This window comes from Strix aluco, chromosome 5 (genome assembly GCF_031877795.1).
Source record: "Strix aluco isolate bStrAlu1 chromosome 5, bStrAlu1.hap1, whole genome shotgun sequence".
Lineage (NCBI taxonomy): Eukaryota > Metazoa > Chordata > Aves > Strigiformes > Strigidae > Strix > Strix aluco.
This window is the reverse complement of record NC_133935.1, coordinates 22,835,135-22,854,682: the sequence shown is the minus strand read 5'-3', so window position 1 is coordinate 22,854,682 and position 19,548 is coordinate 22,835,135. Positions and strand designations below refer to the sequence as shown.

At 40.4% G+C, this 19,548-nt stretch overlaps 1 long non-coding RNA gene across 1 annotated transcript; it reads left to right on the top strand.

The window, feature by feature from the left end:
• The first annotated feature begins 368 nt into the window (after positions 1 to 368).
• LOC141923742 (uncharacterized) lies at positions 369 to 5,841 on the top strand. Its single transcript, XR_012623392.1, has 3 exons — positions 369 to 620; positions 5,558 to 5,640; positions 5,758 to 5,841. It is a non-coding gene; the product is annotated as an uncharacterized LOC141923742 (long non-coding RNA).
• Positions 5,842 to 19,548: the final 13,707 nt, after the last annotated feature.

The following is a 19,548-nucleotide window of genomic DNA, read 5'->3' as shown; positions in this document are numbered from 1 at the left end:
AGAAGCAAAGAATTAGGGTGGCTGGGTCCAAAACTAATCTGGACCGAAGAGACAAAGCCAAATGCGGGTGCATTTTATTTAAGATCAAAAGCACAATGGTGTGAGATTGTATTATGCTCTCTACAGGAGCTGTGTTTTTCTACTTCTACAACAGGATTAAGGTGTTCAGTGGAAAAGAGAATTTAAAAAAAAAAACAACCCATTGGACCGGTACTAGCTGCATTTGAGTTTCTCTTAAATAATGAGGACATTTCATCCCTCAAGGACTGTATCAGGCTATTGCCAAACACTTTTTAAACAATAATTGTGAATGCCAATAATAATTTTTACTATTTATTGCTGAGGATTCGTTCTGCCTTTTTTTTTTTTTTATTATTTAAAGGAAGGATGTTACCATTTCTGCATTGACTCATTTCAAAATTTTCAGTCACCCAAATGCGTTTTTAGTAGAAGCTAAAGACATCTCCTTATTTAGCTCTGCATATTTGAGAGCACAGGATGTTGAATGTTAGTACACACAGGCTGGACGCAGCTGGGAGCACAGCTTCAAGCCCCTTGTCCACCCGAATAACTAGAGGAAGCACAAGAGAAAATTTTCGGCGTGACTTACCCAATGAAAGGTAGGCTACCCTGCAAAAATTGCTACCCATCTTAGATCTGAAATTTGCAAAGCCCTGGCTAACTTTCAGTTTCCCAACACTAGGGAAGCATGGCTTGAGCCTGGTTCTGCTCTAGCATTCATGGAACATGACTGTGTTTAAATGAAAGGTATCACCCACCTTTACAGGGAGCAGCATGCACCTAGAAAGCAACATGTGCATACATAGTGAAGGTGGTTTATACACAGGTCCACTTCCACTAAACTGCCCCCAGCCCTGTACCTCTAAGTTCAACAACTACATTTTTAGGTATGACTCCATCAGGAAAAAACATATGGGTAGATCTCTCTGCTTGCGCAGAGCTGATCCATCTTCAGTTCTCCCCGACTTCGTCTCTTCACTACCACTCTTCACAAGCTGCTGCATGTGCCTTCTTGCCTCACCCTCCTAGAAAATTCAGAGTGCTACGGTTTTCTACTACATTGAGTCTTAGTACACTTATTTTCACAAGAGCTGGTGTAAAATGCTACCTTTCTCATATGGAAAGGGTTTATTGCTATGTTTTAGAGGTATAAATGACAGCATTGAAGAACAAAGCCCAAGTCCTATGAAACAACATTATCTTTGTGCCAAAGTAATCCAATTATTGAGGTACTGTGATAACCTTAAAGCCATATCAAAATGAAGAAACCACTTAGGAACTTACAAACATCTGTTTTCGTATCAGAGTGCATCAGCACAAGAACACCCTTATGTGGTCCTAATCAGTCAAAGTATTGCTCTCATCTTTTACATTCAGCATGGCTTATCTGCTTCTCCATAATAAAATCAGGGTGATACTTGCACTGATTTCTGTTAGCAGGAAAAGCTTCTGTTACTTAAATTGAAGCTATCTACTTCTATGCAGGCCCTGTCTCCTTTTGCCCAGAGGCAACAGAGAATCCCAGCCATGATATTTCAAAAAGACATCCAAATAACTTCCTAGGGAATATAAAACATGCTGCTGTTGCGTCCCTGAATAGGGCGCTCTATCCAGTTTCTTGTTAGCTGGTTCCTCAAACTAAATGATACAGTCTTGTTTCAGCAGAGTGATTGATGGACTTAATGCAGTTTAGATCTCACATTTAGGTCCTATTAACTAAATAGGAATATATTTATCTTCGGTAGAAGGTGGGTACAAAATCTGAAAGAAACAGGAAATGTTGATTAAATTAAGTGTTGATTAGGTGTTCTGTAATTTAAACCATTGCAAGCATACAGAACGATAAAAAGAAAAGGAAGCCAGCTGAAAAAGTTAAGATACTTGCTTATAGTTGTCCATGCTAAGCAAAAATTAAATATTAAAGGAATCTGTAAACAGCTTTCTGTTTCACTAATGGATTACAGGCCCGAGCAACACTCATCTATCATGCTACCATTAGTAACTCTTAGATTTCAATGAGATTACTCACATATATAAAAATAAGCATAATCTATCAGGACACACACATGAATAAAGACAGTCACAAGGATGGATTTAAGAAGCAGTCTGAAACTTCATTAACGCAATATTTTCACATGTCAAGCAGTTAAGTGGGCCTAGTGCAGGGATTACAAAACTACAATTTAGGGCAGATCCTCCCTAATCTCTCTCTTACAACAAGCTCATATCTGAAGGCCGCCCTTCAACCTTCCCCCAAGAAAAAGGAGGACCTTAGGTCCCACAACACTTCACTTAGGTTTGCTTCTTTCCTAGGCACAAACCCAATTGCAAAGTTCCATGTTTCTTTTTAATTTCAGCCTTAGTCCACACTGAACATTATCTAAATTTTTCCATCAATTCCAACAGATGAATAAATATGTATAGTCTCATATGTTCCATTTCCAAATCCAATTTTTCAGCCTACCCATGACTTCATGGTGCTACAAAGGCTGTGAAAATATTTTATGCCTCTCCCAATAATACCCTAGTAGAAGAACATACTTTTCCTGATCAAGTGAGAGCATCCCAAGACCATAGTTTATATGCCATGACACAGAAGGAGAGGATTAATGTAGCTTAAGGCAGAAAGAGACCCAAACCCTATCTTCACTTACATGCCTACCAAAAGCCAGAGAACCAGTCAAGGATCGCAGCTGGCGGTCTCATGCATATATTCTGGATGTCCCCTTTCTTTCATGGCTGTTTACCCCACCACCAGATTAATTAATAGTGTTTTCTATGGAGCCTCCACTGGAGGTAGAGGAAGCACTTGCAGGATGAGAAACTGTGGGGTGATGCTTACTTATGTATGGAGACCACTAGGAATGTGTCTTGCATGGCTCAGTGGGGTCACTTAGGACTAATTAGTCAAGGCAAACCATCAGGACAGTGCAGGTGTGGTACTTCCAGACCCCCAAGTAATCCAGGTATGTCAGCATGGTGCAGCATTGTGCACAGTATGCACATTAAATTCAAGCAAGGACTGCAACATAAAGTTTTCAAAGCGATTAGGAGTTTTGGGCACTCTACGAGTTGAAGAAATTGTGGTGTCTCAGGTGGCACAGAGTTTTCCAAAAGCAGGTGTCTCATTTTTTAAACCTAGCCCCATTTTCTAAAACTGGTTATTGACTGAAAAAGGGAGGTAATCAAAATCATCTGTGACTTCTGAAAATAGAGGCCAGTTCCTGTGAGTAAGTTTCAGCAGGACTGAGCACTTAGTATCTTATCAGTAGCACAGGAACAGGGATTTTTATATACTGTTTTATTAAGATTAGTATCTCTACAGTGCTCCTTAAATGAAAACAAAAGAAAAAAAATGCTGTAAAAGGACAGAAAAGATGACTCAATTTCCCATCATTGCCAAAAGCCTCTAATTTTGAATCTAATCAACCTTTGTGCCAAAAGATAATTTTTTTAATACTAAGGTGCAGTATTTAATATTAAAATAAAGCTGAAAAAAATGGTGTGACCCTGTTTCAAATTTAGCACCGTTGCTGTAGGTTTATCATCCAGCAGGTACGCAGTAAATAATACCCTCAAGAAAAGCCAACAAACATATCAAAACCAAACAAAAATTAAGAAGTGGTCAAATCCCCAGCCAAAGATACTGTTCCTTACAAGGAAGTTTGTTCTGTTAATTTGTGATCTTTGTTTGAAAAATCATAGAGCCTGTACAGTTTTTGCTACATTTTTCATGTAAAGCTGTTTTCTTGCACTACCATCTTTTGTGGAGTAACACAGCTCCTAATCTCACTAAATTACTATCATAAAAACAAAGAGGAGAGGAGGTTGCAAGCAATGAGATGTTGTTTGTATTTGTAACAGGGCAATCACTGATTTAAAATTGGCATTGGAACTCCTATTCTGAAATGATTGCTCGGTTAGGAAAACAACACTTTAAGCCAACTAGCGACATCTGAATTTCTGAAGAAAGGTTTCGCACTTGCTCTAGTCTGTGTTTTGACTATTAGACCTGTGCTTTTTAAAATGTGTGCACCTTCTGTTGCTCTGCAAGTATCCTATAGTATGCTCATCAGCTCACTGTCTAGAAGGCACATACATCTTCATATTTTATATTTAAAGAAAACAAAGGGTCTTACAATTCCATACAAATAAAATTCTCTTAGGAACTTAAAGCCTGTTTCACCTCATACACCTGCTTGTGTGGTTACAGGTATTCAGTGAAGGATAAGCAGTGCAAAATATTTTATATTCTGCTTTTACAGTGCGTAGGCATTCAGGCTGTTCACTACAAATGACTGCACAAGGTGAGAAGCACTGGAGAATCAGGCCCCAAAGATTTTCTGTACTGGATCAGATCACTGGTGCATTAAGTGTGTCACCTCACAGCTGGATGCTCCAAAATGAACCCAGCTATCTGTGTAGTACTGAGGGAACTACTCTGGCAGTCAGGTTGCATCCAGGAGAGGAGAGTGGGGTTTGTCTTTTATTTTCTTAGTGTATCTAATCAGAACTGTCCTCATTTGTGATCACATTGTTCAGATCTCCTTAATGGTTAAACAAGAGTATCTGACCCTTGTTGTGAAACAGGATGTAAGACATGGCATTAGAAATTATAAATAATAGCATGAGAGCAAAACAAACCCCAAACACATTACTTTCTTACTATTTTCATATGCTTCTGTGGTACAAGAAAAGAGTCCACAATATAAGAAACACATAATAAGTATACCATAATTTACATCGTGGTATTTTACACTGCAGAGCTATTTTGTGGAACTTTACAACTTTATATAATTTTCCACTTAAGTCAGAAATGTAACTTAATATTACATAAACAATAATTATATACAGTATGCAAATATCATCTAGCTATAGGAAGTGCCTGCTACCAGCAACATGAAGTAGCAAAAATATATAAACACACAAAACTGTCTAAATCTGTCAGAGGTTTCATATGCTGAACCTCAGTGAGAATCCGATCGCAGCTAATCAAGTCAAAGGCACACATATTCCTAAAACATTTCAACATGCTGATTTCGGCATCCAAAAAATCCAAAGCCCTCTTTCTGCAGAAAAGCAAAACTTTTAGTGCACGTGTTAAATGCATTGATCCCAATTGTCACATAACGGATACGACTATTCAAAAGCAATTACATACCTGCTATCTAACTGAAAGTCAATGGCACTTATACATGTCCCTAAATAGCTTCTCTGGAGCTCAGTTTCAGGCATCAGAAAAAACCACAAAGAAAACGTATGCATACAGGCACAAAACCCCTCTTACACTACTGGTTTGTATACTATTCTTTAAAAGAGTTTCATTTCAACAATTTTTTTAAACATATGCCATATGACTGGTGATCCAGCTTCCCTAGTTCACATCACAGCACATAAAAGCTTTCAAGAAGAACATGCGTCCCACCATCCATTCCCTCTTAGTCATTCTGACACATAAGACTTGATTGCAAATCTTTTGCCAAAAAATGAAGGTCATTCAGGAAAGTGGTTTTTTATCTTTTTTTGATTCCCACAGAACTACTTCCCTCCAGACAAAATGAAGAGATGAGTAAACCAATGATCTATCTCTGAAGCTGTTTATGTGAAGAACTGTTATTGGTAAACTTGAAATTTCACTAGTAAAAAAGATAGCATTTGTTTTGGATGGGTTTAAATGGGCTTATTTTATCTTCTGACCATGTAATTGAATCACCTCTGCCTGATCTTCTGCTGCAGGTGAAGAGCTCAGGGCCTGCATTATGGCTGACCGTGGGACTGTCCCAGCATTTTCTGGGAGGAAGGGCGAGCCCTTGGGCAGTGCTCCGGGGCAGGGAAACCCAAGGCTTAGCCACCCACTGGCACCAGTTTCAGGGCACTGTGCAGAAAAGTCAAAGCAGGAAAGAAGGCCAGAAGAGAAGATAGAAGTCCATAAGGATGAAATCAAGATAGAAACAACAATTCCAGTGGCTCTCTGGAAACTGCAGAAATGGATATATTAGGCATATCAAAAAAAACCTCACACAGAACTCTTGTCAGAACAATTAGGGGACTCTGAATTTGTTGGGGGGTTCTGTTTGGTTTTTATCTGTTAACTGACTTCAAAAAAAAAAACTGAAAGAGAAGATCTCTAGTGTAGACCATTGTTCAGAAAAAAAAACTACAATAAAACTCCATTGTATTCATCCTCCAAGCCAGAAGCAGGGCTGGTGTTTGTAAACCCAGAGCAGGGATTAGAAACCAGGCTTGTAGACAAAGAGCATATCCAAGAGTTCACAGCAAGGAGTCTCCAACTGTAGTATTGCTGAAGTCCTTCTCACCTAGATACCAGCTGTTTATATCTGGAATATTCATTTCTCTTTCTTAGATGCATACTAATTAATAGTAAAGGCCTTCATGCAGCTGATTAATTAAATTTCCTTTTCAGGTAAGGAGGTTTTCAAAGACAAAAGTGACTGTGAGATAACTAGTATCTAGATAAGGAAGCAGAGACTGAATCTTAATGGCAGGGGAAAAGGGTCAACAACAGGCATTGGGACAAGAGGAAGAGACAACAAGGAAGACTCACTGGAGCCCTGAACAGCATCAGTCATGAAGCAGCAAGCTTGCGCACTGCTTATGGCAGTTCAGCTGCTCCCAGCCTTTTGGGGCTTTGAAAGGCTCAGGATAACTAAATAATTAGTTTTTCTTTATAGCAGGTTTTACTTGTATTTGGTTTATAGCCTGTTTTACTCAGAAACAACATCTTTTGAAACGCTCAGGAGCTGGAAAACCTATCTTTTCCTAGTTCAGCTTCCTTTGTTCAGAGTTACAATCTATTTAGTTGTTGAATAGTTGGAATGGCATTGAAAACTAATCACCACCCATCCTACTCTCATGTTACCTTCCTCTACAACCTGTTTACCCTCCTCAGCTGCTGTTTTCCTAAAAAGCAGTTTACTGATAAGTGGCAGGATTACCATTTCTGTGGTGACACAGCTTATCAGAGAAGAATGCACATGGATGAATGTTATTTGTAGCAAAAGGAATGACTTTTTTTTGGACAGATTTATTCCACAGAGGTGGTAAGCACGATCCTGCTTGTTACGGTAATTCACAAGCTCATATCTTCACCCCTCTTGGCGTAATCAGTTCCCTGATGATCAATGCCCAGCCAGTGCTTGTGTATGCATGCGTGTCTGCATGTGTATGAGGCAGCAAGTGTGCAATAGAGAGCTCAAGTTCACCGTGGTCCATGAAGCATGTGAGCATCCTATGACTGGAAATATGCTCCCTTGCATAATCCTGAGATTAGCAAATTTCTAGTAAAGGATGTCAGACAGAAATGGGAGGAGAAAAAATGCTTAAGGTAAGCACAGAGGAAAATCCAGTGTAGGAAAGTAACCAACAGGATTCATGCCCCCTTCCAGCTGCATCTCTATCACTGATTCCTGTGTGACCTGGAGTGAGGCATGCCAGCTTCTCTGGCTTCAAAATCCCTTCTTTGAAAAATGAGAACAGAAGTAGGTGAAGCTATTTTAAAGACCCTTGGCTGGTTAGAAGAAGTGTTGTACGAGTGCCAATTGATTATAACCAACTTCTGACAGATAGGGGAGGGAAGTATAGCAGATCAAAAAATATGCTCCTCTCAAACTGTAGCATTCATGAAAAATGTCACTGGCTGGAAGTGATTATCATCTTGGCAGCTGTGTTCAGTGGGATCTGTGATCGCGCAGGCAAAACAGCTAAAAGGCACTAACTGGGCCTTCCTCAGGTATACTGCTAGCCACTGGTATTCTTAATTCTAAAAGGGGAGTTCTCCAGAGATGCCCTTGTAGGAAGGTGCTGCGGGCATTTTTAAGAGCTGCATTTCCACAGCTAGTAACAGGGCTACCTGGCAGAGTGACAGCTGGAGTTTCCACATGCTTCTGCATCTAAAAACTCATCCCACATGCTTTCTGCAACTGGGAGGCTTCTAGACAGGATGGACAGTATCTTTCACTGACACAGTACATAGATAAATTGTACCCACTATGGACCAAATCCATAAGCCAAATCCTGGTACTGCAGACTGAGGGCCAATGTTAAACTATTTGGTTTGGGATTTCTTTTTTAATGAAAGACTCGTAAGTTTCAGGGTTACAAAGTAAGTAAGTACACCCACAGTCATGTGATATTTTGCTTTACCATTAGCATACTCTTTTTGACAAAACCAGCTGAAATGTCTATATAGAAATGAAGCTATGGGGCTTTTAAGTATGGTAAAATCATTTTCCATGAAACTACATGTTTCCGTGTGCAAGCAGATGCTGGATATTTCAGCTTGTACAATGAAACCTACTATCAAAACTGCCCATAGCAGTCTCTGTTAAGTCCAAAAGAGAAAACGATGTCTTACAGAATTTGAGCTGAATATTTAAATTGAACCCGTAGCAAACCCAGCTATGGCTCTATGGCTAGCAGGGTTCTTCTGTTGGTTTAATTTCTGAAGGCAAGCCAGTTTACTACTAGAGGTTCTTCTGCTTGTATAAAGAGAGAAAATAATTTCTACTCAGTACGTTTATCTGCCTGTTTATAATCCATACAGTTTGCTAATGTCTAACTGGACCAATGGTTCTTTCATTTGTGATGAACCATATTTTTTGATTGGGAGCAGAGAGGAGAGAGGCAAGCAGACAACCAAGAAAAAGCCTAAGAGTACATCTCAGGTGGTGCACACAGAAGCATTTCCCAGGAGGGATTCCCCCCACCTTCTTGCCCCCCAAACCTGTTGTTCTGCCACACCCCGCTCAGCCTCCCTCTATAGCTGGAGCAGGGGTGGCTGCCTGGCAGTGGTGCGGGTGGCTGAGTACCTGCCCCAGCTCCCTGTCACTGCCTGAGCTCCGTGCACTCTCCCCTGCGCACCTGGCAACAGACCAAAACACCATTCTAGTCTTCAGCAAAGATTTTTTTCCCCCCCCATGATATTCTGAGTCCTTTCTTCAAGCCTTTGTTAGTTGCACTTGGAAGAACTCCAGGCAGCCCAGAAGACAAAACAATGTAATACTTCAAAAAACACAGTTCATTTGTGTGTCAATAAGGGTTCATGCACATACTCACTCTGTGAGGGTATGAGGCATTTTCTTTCAAAGCAATATCGCTTCCTTCCCATCTCTGCCTTGCAACAAGGTGTAACTGAGAAGATATCTGCTGAGGTGATGTAAAACCCAGTGTCCCTGAATTCATCATTAGTTAAACAAGAAACAGTCAAAAAGTCAACTAAGGACTTTGTATGTGTACATACTGGAGGCTCCAGTCCACCCCTTATGTGTGGATAGAGAAGACTATGTGTTTACAGACAAAAGTAATGAAACCAAGGTTGTTTAAACATTGTTTTTTAATAGATATAAATCTCATTTCTTTTCAGGCTGAAGTGTTTATAATTTTAAATCCACATTATCACAACTGCACAACTGTCTGGGTCCCAGTGATCCCCTTCCTGAAGCGTTACTTGTTGCAGAAGTAAATTACCCCATATAATTTTCTTAAAAGATTATTAAAAGACTTTCTCATAGCATTCAGGTTGCCAGTTTGAACTGGGTGCCAAATAAGAGGTGGCAAAGTAATTAGCACTTCAGAAATATAACAGATTAAAAGTGAATATTTCTGTCTCATTTTGAACCCACTCAAACACAATGGATCTGTAAATTCAGATCAGATTGTTGGGTGTGAATTCTGCTGAGAAGAAACTATGTTCAGAGAAGACAGAGAAAGCATTACAATGAAAAATAAAACACAATACAGAAGTCTGAGACAATGAAAAATCTAAAAGATTAGATGGAAACTAAAGAGAGATAGAAAGCCTTTTATGAAAAAAAAAAAAAATACGGGAGGCCAAATTGCTGGAAGTCCTGTTTCTATCCATAGCATAAGCTTTAGTTTTCCTAGAAAATGACCTGCTACAAATTAATTATCATTGTAAAAAGGAGAGGCTTTACGTTACCCAGGAAAAAGTTACAAGCCATGTGAATTACTTTCACCCAGTAAGTAATTCAAAAAGGATCTGATTCTGCAAAATAGTTATCTGGGTAGTATTACTGCTACACAAAGTGCCAAAGATATGGTGAGAGTCCATATGTATGCAGATCACCCCACCCAGGCGCAACTGCAAGACGTGGGAGGTGGAAAAAGCGAGGCTGGGCGCAGTCCACACCAGCAGCCTTAAAACTTAGAGCCACAAGTGTTCATGTATCTGCTAATGAAGACTAGAGCATTCGTATCCTTAGAATTCAGTAAATAAGTGGAAATACTTAAAATACAAAAGAAAGAAAAGTTTGTATAGCAATTTTCCCCCTCTCTCTGCTAGTTTCCCTGTCAGTATAACTCTGTCAGCTTTAATGCCCGTTATTTCTAATTTGCCATACAAGAGGAAAGGCAATCAGGAAGGTTGATGTGCTCACATACACTTATACACATGCGTGCATTGATATATCATACATAATTTCTCAAAGTAAATATGTAGTGATTAATTTAATATAGGAAATAATTGCAAACAGCATACTGGGTCATGGGTGACAAATCTAATCATTTACTGAGAGTAATATATGCAGAAATAAACAACATATAGTTTATAACCAATGTGTGGGAAGTTAGCTATGATTCAGGCAAGCGTTTGGATTTCTTATTTGTGGACATAAGGTTGCAAGTTTAAGCACTTAACAGACACCTCTCTAATTTCCTTGTAATTAATGATTTTTTGTAATGGTTATTAAGGCCTCAAATCCTGGTACTGTCAGTTCATTATTGTATTTCTGAGTTAACTCTATCTGTTAAAAATATAGGTGGACTAGAGGCAGCTCCATCTTATCCTGGGCTGTTGTAGCGCTCTGAACTAGAACATGTAACCCCCTCTAGTGGAAAAAGGAAAAAGTGGAAAAGTGGTTCTAAATTGCCCGCTGTAGGACACGGGCATCCCTATTGCCTCTGCGATTGATAAATGAAAATTTCCGTGATCGTGCATCCCTTCAAATGCCCCGTGCTCGAAAAGATGCGGCGTCACCAATATTTTACTGCAGGATGTAGGAAAGTGCTTGTAATAGAACAGAGTGAAATGAAGGAAACAGGGTTTGGGCCAAGCATCCTGTTTCATTCCAATGAGAACACAATTAAGCTGAGCCACCCTAAGAAGTTTCCTTTTAATAAACAGTCACTTCAGTTACAAAGTCCTTTAGAACGTGGATGCTGAAACAATGCAATTAATGGAGAAAAAGATGAAAAAAAGACAACAGGTATAACCTTAGCCTACCTTTACTTCTTATGACATGTTTTAATGGGATGAATTCCCATTCCAGGAAAGGGGCCTACTTAGTTATTTGAGTGGTCTCATTTTCCTCCACAGATTGGAATGAACTGAAACATGTCATTGTTGCACAGTGCTGTGGTTGCATGGTGTGAACACAGAACTCTGAGCCTCACAGTCCTGAGCTAGCCAGGACTTCCGTCTTTATACAGGCCATTGGCTTTCTCCCATCTTAGCTTCCCCATCTTCAAACTAGTGAAAATACTTTCCCTCGGAGTTCCTCAAAGATGAAGTGTATACTCAGCAGCAAAGGAAAGTTATTAAGTATATACACACAGCATGAGTGTGTAAGCACACAGCGCTGGCCACCTGAGTTCCCAGAGCCCCACCTTTGCATACAGATGAACACTGGCCCGGGTACACTAAGCAACGACATCTTAGTTGTGTGCTTCTTGTCCTGGTCAGGAATTCTTGTACTGCAAAGACAGCCACTCTTTCAACACTATGTCACCTCCATATCTAAATGAAAACAGACAATAACCTTTTAGACACATTACAAAAAGATCCCTGAACCTCCAAAAGAGGTCATTAGTATTTGAGAGCACAAAATATTTTTTTTTTCATTAAGCAAAATTATAATTGTGAAAGAAAAGCTTTAATAAACCACTCTGCAAAGCCAGGTTAATCGTGTTGTGCCTGTGCACAACTCTAATTAATTTAGATTTAGATGGTAGACAGGGAATGCCACGAGTTTGTCACAGCAAGTTTCTTTCAGGAGAAAACTGAAGGCCTCTCACAGCTGAGCTCAAGTCTCCAGAAGGTTCCTGAAACTCCTCCTATTCCTTCTGCACAACAGTATGGACTTGCTGAATTTTAGGGTGGGATGATGGATCCATATTGCAAATGCAAATAGCAATATGCTATGTTGCCCTGGAGCTGGACAACTGGTTAGACAGGAGGAGCAGAGGGACCTGTCCTTGTCCATTTTTGGAAAGCTGAAGAGAAGCAGAAAACAATTCTCCTTTCTGTGAATCTATCTTACACTTTTTTTTTTCCCCTCATGGAAACTGAGGGTAGCATTTTCCTTTTCATTTTTTAAAAATTGTTTCCTCATCTTAGAAGATTAAAAGACTCTTTATTGATTTTCAGACTTTTTAAGTGCTGTTTGCACCATCCTGTGATACGTGAGTATGTACTACACACGTTTTTTTCATTTAAACATTCATGTTTACAGGTAATTTTCCATATTCAGAAAACGCTGTAAAAGTAGAAGTGTGAAACAGTCGTAAGATGCTAGAAAGTGTCATGACAGATTCTAGAAAGGCTTCTCAGAATCAACACAGCTGGCCAGGAAATACCCCTACCTTCAACTCACATTTGGCCAGCTTTTCAAAAAGGGGGTTTTAAGAGGTTTCGTTTTAATATTTCAATGTCACAGCAGATTTCCGTGCCTTACAGTTATCAGTCCTTAAAACTGATTAATTCTGAGGATGTGCAAAAGGGTGTACTGTTATATAAAAATAAGAGAACAGGGGATTTTACCCGTTTACTATTTGCATAATGATTGAGGATGCCCCTCAGTTGAGTGCTTGCTAATTTGCAAGACAAAAAATGAATGCTCACTTTCAACATGCACTTAGTTAAGTCCTAGTAGAAACCCACATCTGAGACTTCTCTTTGCATGTTTGAATACAGCTGAACCTGTACCTTCAGAGCATTAAAGTGCTACTACTGAGATTCTCAAAGCAATCTGTGAAATTTAGTGGGATTTTCACATATGAGTCTTTACTCTATTTTGAGAAATTGAGAGTAAGTGCAGGTTCAGACAAAGATACTAATATAAATTCTAACTTGAAGTTAAAGAACCAATATAAAATAATTAATTAGAAGTCATAAATCAAATGCTTGTTATCTAGTACTTACTTGTTAGCAAAAAGGAGAACTGTATGACTTCCTAAATAACTTAACCAGCACACACAAGAACTCATGCTACCGTAGTGTCATTCATTGCCTGCATTAAAAGAAAACTAATCATGTAGGAAATGACCACTTGATCCTAATAGCAGATCCCTGCTCAGTACTCTGTGAAAGATCAAAACAGCAAGGCAGTGATTACTCCCCTCTCAAGGAATTCCTTCTGGGACTCAAAGCTGGCACCTGGCTGCAGAAAATCACAGAGATTAAATACCCAGCCCCACTTACACTTCAGGCACTATCCTGCTTATTCACAGGACAAGCTGTTTTTTTGTATCCACATGCATTTTTAGCACAATCCAGACTTCCTACATTTCCCACCACTGTTACTTTAACTAGATCTTCCTGTGCTTGGAAGCTTGAATGTTTTGGCAGGCATTACAAATAGAAGCGCAGCTTTTGACCTCCAGGCATTATCCAAGTCCACACCACACATTTATCAGCCTGAGCGTAGTGTTAGTTTTATGGACATTTCCACTATCAATTCATGACAGTTTCTAGTCTGCCCAGTTCTCCTTTCTGATCAGTTGAGCACCTGTTAGTCTCAGCACTGGGTAGCCCATTTCAGACACCAGTGCAGCCTCCGAGATCACCACCAGCACAGCTAGCCTTTGCACTCTCACGTTCGGGTTACAAATCCTCTAGTCATGCAAGGCTTGTATCAACACTGAAAAGCTGAAAAAGCAGGTCTACAAGTGCAAAAGGCACTATGCTCAGCCAGCCACCAACTGCCCCACTTACATCTGAAAGGGGAGAGGGGGCAGGTAACATCTGTAAAGGAGCACTTAAGAGCAAACGGGGATTATAACAAACCTCATCAAAATGGGGACGGCATTACTTATTTTCAGCAAACACCATAGAGGGCCTCTGGTGCTGAAGGTTCTGCAACATGTACAAAAAAATATAGGTTTGTGCAGCTCAATGCACGTTTTATAAGATCTGGCTCTTGGTCTGTCTTTAAAACCCAAGAAGTCTGTGTATGTCCCAGTGTCATGCTGCAAGAAGCTAGCTGCATGGGTTTGATTAGCATCTGCCCTGCTCCGTCAAAGAACAACGGTTAACTTGCATCTTCTCTTGTTTAGTTGTAGATGCACTGATTTGATTGAAAATATATAAATGTAAGTTTAACACCTTCCCCATGTCATCACTACAGTGTTTTGGAATGTCCTCCTTGTACATGCAGCACATGACATCCTCATGGCCACAGCTCCCCAAGGTTTAGTCAGTGAGTCAATTCTATCAACTGCTCCATATGATCTGAGGAGAGGTCCCTGGACATTCTCAAGTGAAACATTTCAGTTTACTACATGGGATAATGTCTCTCTCTAGTGGCTAGGTACAGTCAGTAGAGCAGCCTGCTTTACTTGCCGTTTTGATGGCATTTTCTAGTTAAACAATCATTGCCATAGTCAAATTCTATGCTAAAGTCCCAGGTTAAAGCACTTTATTGAGCACATCATCAACATGCAGTCCTGACTTTGCTAAATCCAATTAGCAAATGTTCATTTTGCAGGGATTGTTAGCTGTTTAATTTTACAGAAAAGATACTGCTTAGAGGCGAAAGTCGGTGAAAATACCCAAGGTTTGGGAATTTGTTTCTGGCTAAGTATGTCTGAACCAAACACAAGGTTTTGGCACTGGGAGTCTCAGGACAATTCTAAAACCCCAAGAATATATAATGTTTAGACAGAGGGTGAGAATAAGCTTTTCTCTCAGCTCCTGACATATTTCAACATCTTGTTCTCCTAAAAGTCAAAAGAATGTTCAAGTGGGGGAAATTATAATAAAAAAGGGTGATATTCAAGCGTTAAAAGGCTGCTACCTTGATATAGGTTCTCTCTTCCTCTCCACTTGCTCACAAGCAACATTTCAGTTCAAGTGATTGGTGACCGAAGGCCAGATTTTGAGAGATAGCTAGATGCAAAAAAGGTAAGTTACGCACCTAGAAGGGACTTCTGAAATTCTCTGTTGTGTAAATGGAGAAAATCCCATTGAATGTCTGCCCGTCTGAAAACCCAGTTATACATTCAGTTTTCTCACAACAATAACTGACCTTCACCATTAGTGATATGTAATGGTTGTTTGGTAAAAATTAAGTAAGGATTTCCATGCGGCCTTTAGTGTCCAACCACCACCAGGGTCATTGATGTTGACTGGGGTGGGAACTTTTTACAGCAAGACACCAAGGGGAGGTCCGTACTGCCACTGTCGAGGTTATGTGCCTCATTAAGAGGTTTTCACATCTAAGGCTGCCCGTCTTGCAGTAAGAGTCAATAAAGCCTCAAGACTGAAAATCTCATGAGTGTGTTTTTAAGCATGCCAGTCCAGTTATACCAGTATAGAGTGTAAGTGAAATGTAATCCCTTTGCAGATGTCTTGCCAGAGCATCATACCCTAAAACAGGAGAGCAGCTATGTTGGGTGGTAGAGCACCCAGACTTTTGGACACGTTGAGGACTCTCTGTCAGGACAGTGCCCCCCACCCCCAGCACTCAGGTGGGGAGGGCAACAAGGTGGCAGCTGGGAACAAACCCATATTCTACCCTTGCTCTTCCCAAAGCCGTACAACTTTGCTGAAGTGAATGGGAGAGACAGGAACAGCAGGAGAGAAAGAAATGATGGCTAAGAGAGGGGAAATGTTCTAGTGATAGCAGAAACCATTGCTTTTGCATATGGCTAAGCCAAGAAGAAGGGAAACTTGGCGATGGGAAACAGCAGGGAAAGCTCTTCCACCAAATTATAAACAAGATGGTAATTGGGGCTGAAGAAATAATATCCTCATGTTCTCCCAGGGCTGCAAACAAATCAGTGGCAGAAAAACAAGATCTAAGATCTTTTTCCAGTTTTCCAGTCCCATTCTGCATTTCTTAGACCATGCTATTTTTTATTTAAGGCAAAACCAAACAAACAACAAAACAAGATACCCTAATTTGAGATGAACTGCAGGCCTGATATTTGAAAATTAACACATAGCTTGCCATACCTTGTATGCTCTGGAACTGCATTTATGTGGGGCAAACAAAGGTTTTGCCTAGTTCTGAGCCCAGTGAAGTAGCAGAATTTGAACTTCTGCAACTGTCTGAAGCCTCCAGTCTATACTGAAGCATTATAACATGCAGGACAGTTTGCTGCCCCTTCTCACAAGCCCCAGGACCAGGTGATAAAGGCAGCCCTGACACTGAAGAAGACCCAGGCTGTTGTCTCCTGGAGCGGGACAGTAGATGCACTTAGGGGACAGCCGGGCATGCCTGGCTGCTGCTAACAGGGGTCCATCCCACTCCCTGTGGGTCGAGCCCTGCTGAAGCTAATAGCACATTTCAGCAAAGAATAAGGCCTGCAAATTGCAGCTGTACATGAATATTGATAACACCCACCAAACGCTCTTGTTGCTACCTCCCCTCCCAGGAGGGGTGAAGTGCTTTCTCAGCAAGGGTGGGACAGTGTTTCCAGTGAGACAGGAAGGGGAAAATTGTCTCCTGTTTCTGCTGCCTTAGGGCTTATTGTTGCTTGTACGAAAATTAGTGGTGAAACTGCCATTTACTTTGGAGGAAGCAGGATCAGACCCTCATTTTCCTGTCAGACAACACACCCTCATAATTATGTATTCACACCATATTTTGATAATGGTTCCTTACAGACTATTTAATATGAATGTTTAAGAAATCTAGTTTTAATATGTTAGTACTGAAGGAGAGACTGCAATCCTGAGGGAGATTACACATATTTCCCATTGATGAGTGCCTTAAATCTTAATGCATATGGAGAGAGGGAAGCATATGAACCTACAGAGCAAGATACAGACACTTCTTTTATAGAATAGATTTTATACAATTAAAAATAATTTTTCCTGGAAGCAGTAGTGAAGATTATTTTTAGTTTCTGATAGATGTGTCTCTGTTTGAGGTCTAATAACATACAAACTCTGAAGCTTTTCCTGCCATCTAGAGATGTGGATTCTCTGGTGACTAATAGAAAGAGTTGCCGTTGTGGCCTCTCTCTCACCACAGCACTAATAGAGTCTTTTTCTTCTATCCAGCCAGTTATTTTCAGGAAGACTGAAGAGACTTAGCAACTTTGAAATCTTTCTACTAATTCTTGTTGATGGACACAAAAGCTCCTGAGAAAGGAAAGAAGGATGGGTAGAGATCATCACTGTGTAAGACCTATTTCCTTAGGAAAGCAGCTTAAAAAACAGTTATAAAATGAAAATATTCCCCTTTCTTAAAAATAAAAGACCAAAACCACAAAACCAACAACAGCAAGAGCAATGGAAATGGAAATCAGTGCTAATGATCTGACTCACAGGGGTCTCATCATTAACAGGAACTGACTCATTGCATTTGTTAGAAATTGCCACGATGCTATTTAATCTGCCCTTTGTGTCTTGAGAGAAGAGCTGAGAAGGCCAGAAGAAGCTTACCCCAAGCATAGACCATGGTGGCAGGCCTGGCTGGTCCCTTGTAATGTGACATGGTTCCAGTGAAGAAGCTGTATTTGGCTTTTTGCATACCTGATTTAAAATTGTCCCTGATCTGAACACGTATTACCATGAGAGCTCAGACATCCTGAAAGTCCTGGGGGCTACTAATACCTATATCAGTTCAAGGATAGTTGTGACCATCCAGGTGGCTTGAGTCAGAGTGTTTAGACGACAGAGGTCTCCTCTGCTTCCTGTCACAGAGGAAACAAAAAGTATGTATCAGGTTTTATTGTTTTTGCTGTGTGGGGCAGAGTCTGCAATATACATCTGAGCTATATGACAGGCTATAGATACATGGTAGATAATACTAGCAAATGGTACCTGAAAGGCTGTCACAGTACACTGCAGTTAAGGAGTATATCTTACAGTAAGGCACTTCTGAGAGTGAGGAGTCACCGGGTGATGTGCACCCAGCCATCATGCTCCACCACCACCTCTCTCTTCCATGACAGCCTCTGCCAGGCAGGCTGGTCAGCCAGCCACAGCACAGGGACCAGCCTCATCTGATACAGAGTATGAATGCTACCAGGATACCAGTGCAAAAAGTTTGCAAAAACATGGAGCCTGGAGGCAAGGACAGCATTACTTCTGATCCCACTTACTCTTAGTGCAGAAGTAGAGCTCAAGTCATTGTTAGTTATTTTTTCTAGTCCATTTTACCATCTGCTGTTCTGTCCTTTGCAACAGCTGACAACGGTGCAAGGGCATGAGAGCTTCCATGTGATGGATGTTTAAAAACAAACACACACTGTACTCTGTTGCCAAATATTTGTATTACTGAAGAAGTCAGGAGTCTTGTCCATGGCTGAGAATCTGTTATTTGAGGTGCTACAAGAGCAGAACAAAAGGATGGTGTCTCATTAATAATAAAAGTCTAAATATAACTCCAAAGACAAAAGATGAGAGAAAAAAGAACATAATAAGACAATATATTTAACTTTATAAGTGTAGCAGAAGTCACCTAAGCACAGTCAACCCTTTTTGTGGGCATCACCACAAAGAACGGTTTTAATCTGGAGCTGGAGAATAAATATATCAAAGAATGTTCCCTGGGGACTAAGGCTCTGTGGGACCACAGGAGAAACATAGGAAAAAAACAAGGTAAAGATTGTGGCCTCATGGTCTGACCGGAGTAGAAAGTCCACCTCAGTTGTTGTAGTTGGCTGGCAGCTACACTGAAACCAAGGAAAATCATCAAATGCCTCCCATGTCTGACAGTCTGTGAAGTCAGTCAATGCCAAGAAAGTGCAAGTTCTGGTATTACATTCAGCTCACCTAGTAGGTAGTGGGCACTAACTCAGCAGCCCCTAGAGAAAGGGGAAGTGTCAAGTGAAAGTGGAAAATTAACTACTTTTCCCACCTCTTGAGGTAATCCTGGCAGATCAAAGCTGAAGCACAACAGAAGGCAGCTTGAGGAAATTTAAACTCCTTTACTACTTATCCTTGTGCAGCTGAGATCTGGGTGGCTGGCAGAGAATTCTCCATGAACACCAATTCCCTTTGAAATGTGTGCCCCCATTTAATCTGAGGGAGTCCAGATCTGCAGACATTCTTAAAAGGTCCATCTTTTGAAGGGATATCTTTAGAAGGGCAATGCTGCCTGAAAAATGAAAGTTAATATAGGAATAAACCTTCCTTCAGCTTTTTGCTGCAGTTACAGAATGATCTCCTGCCTAACACATGAGGTGTTGTACAAATCTGTAGCTCTACCACCAATTTCCCACATGCTTTAGGCAAAGCACAGTCTTTGTTCATACATTCCATTATTTATAATTATATAATCTATATTATTTATCTATATTGCATTTACAAGATACGTG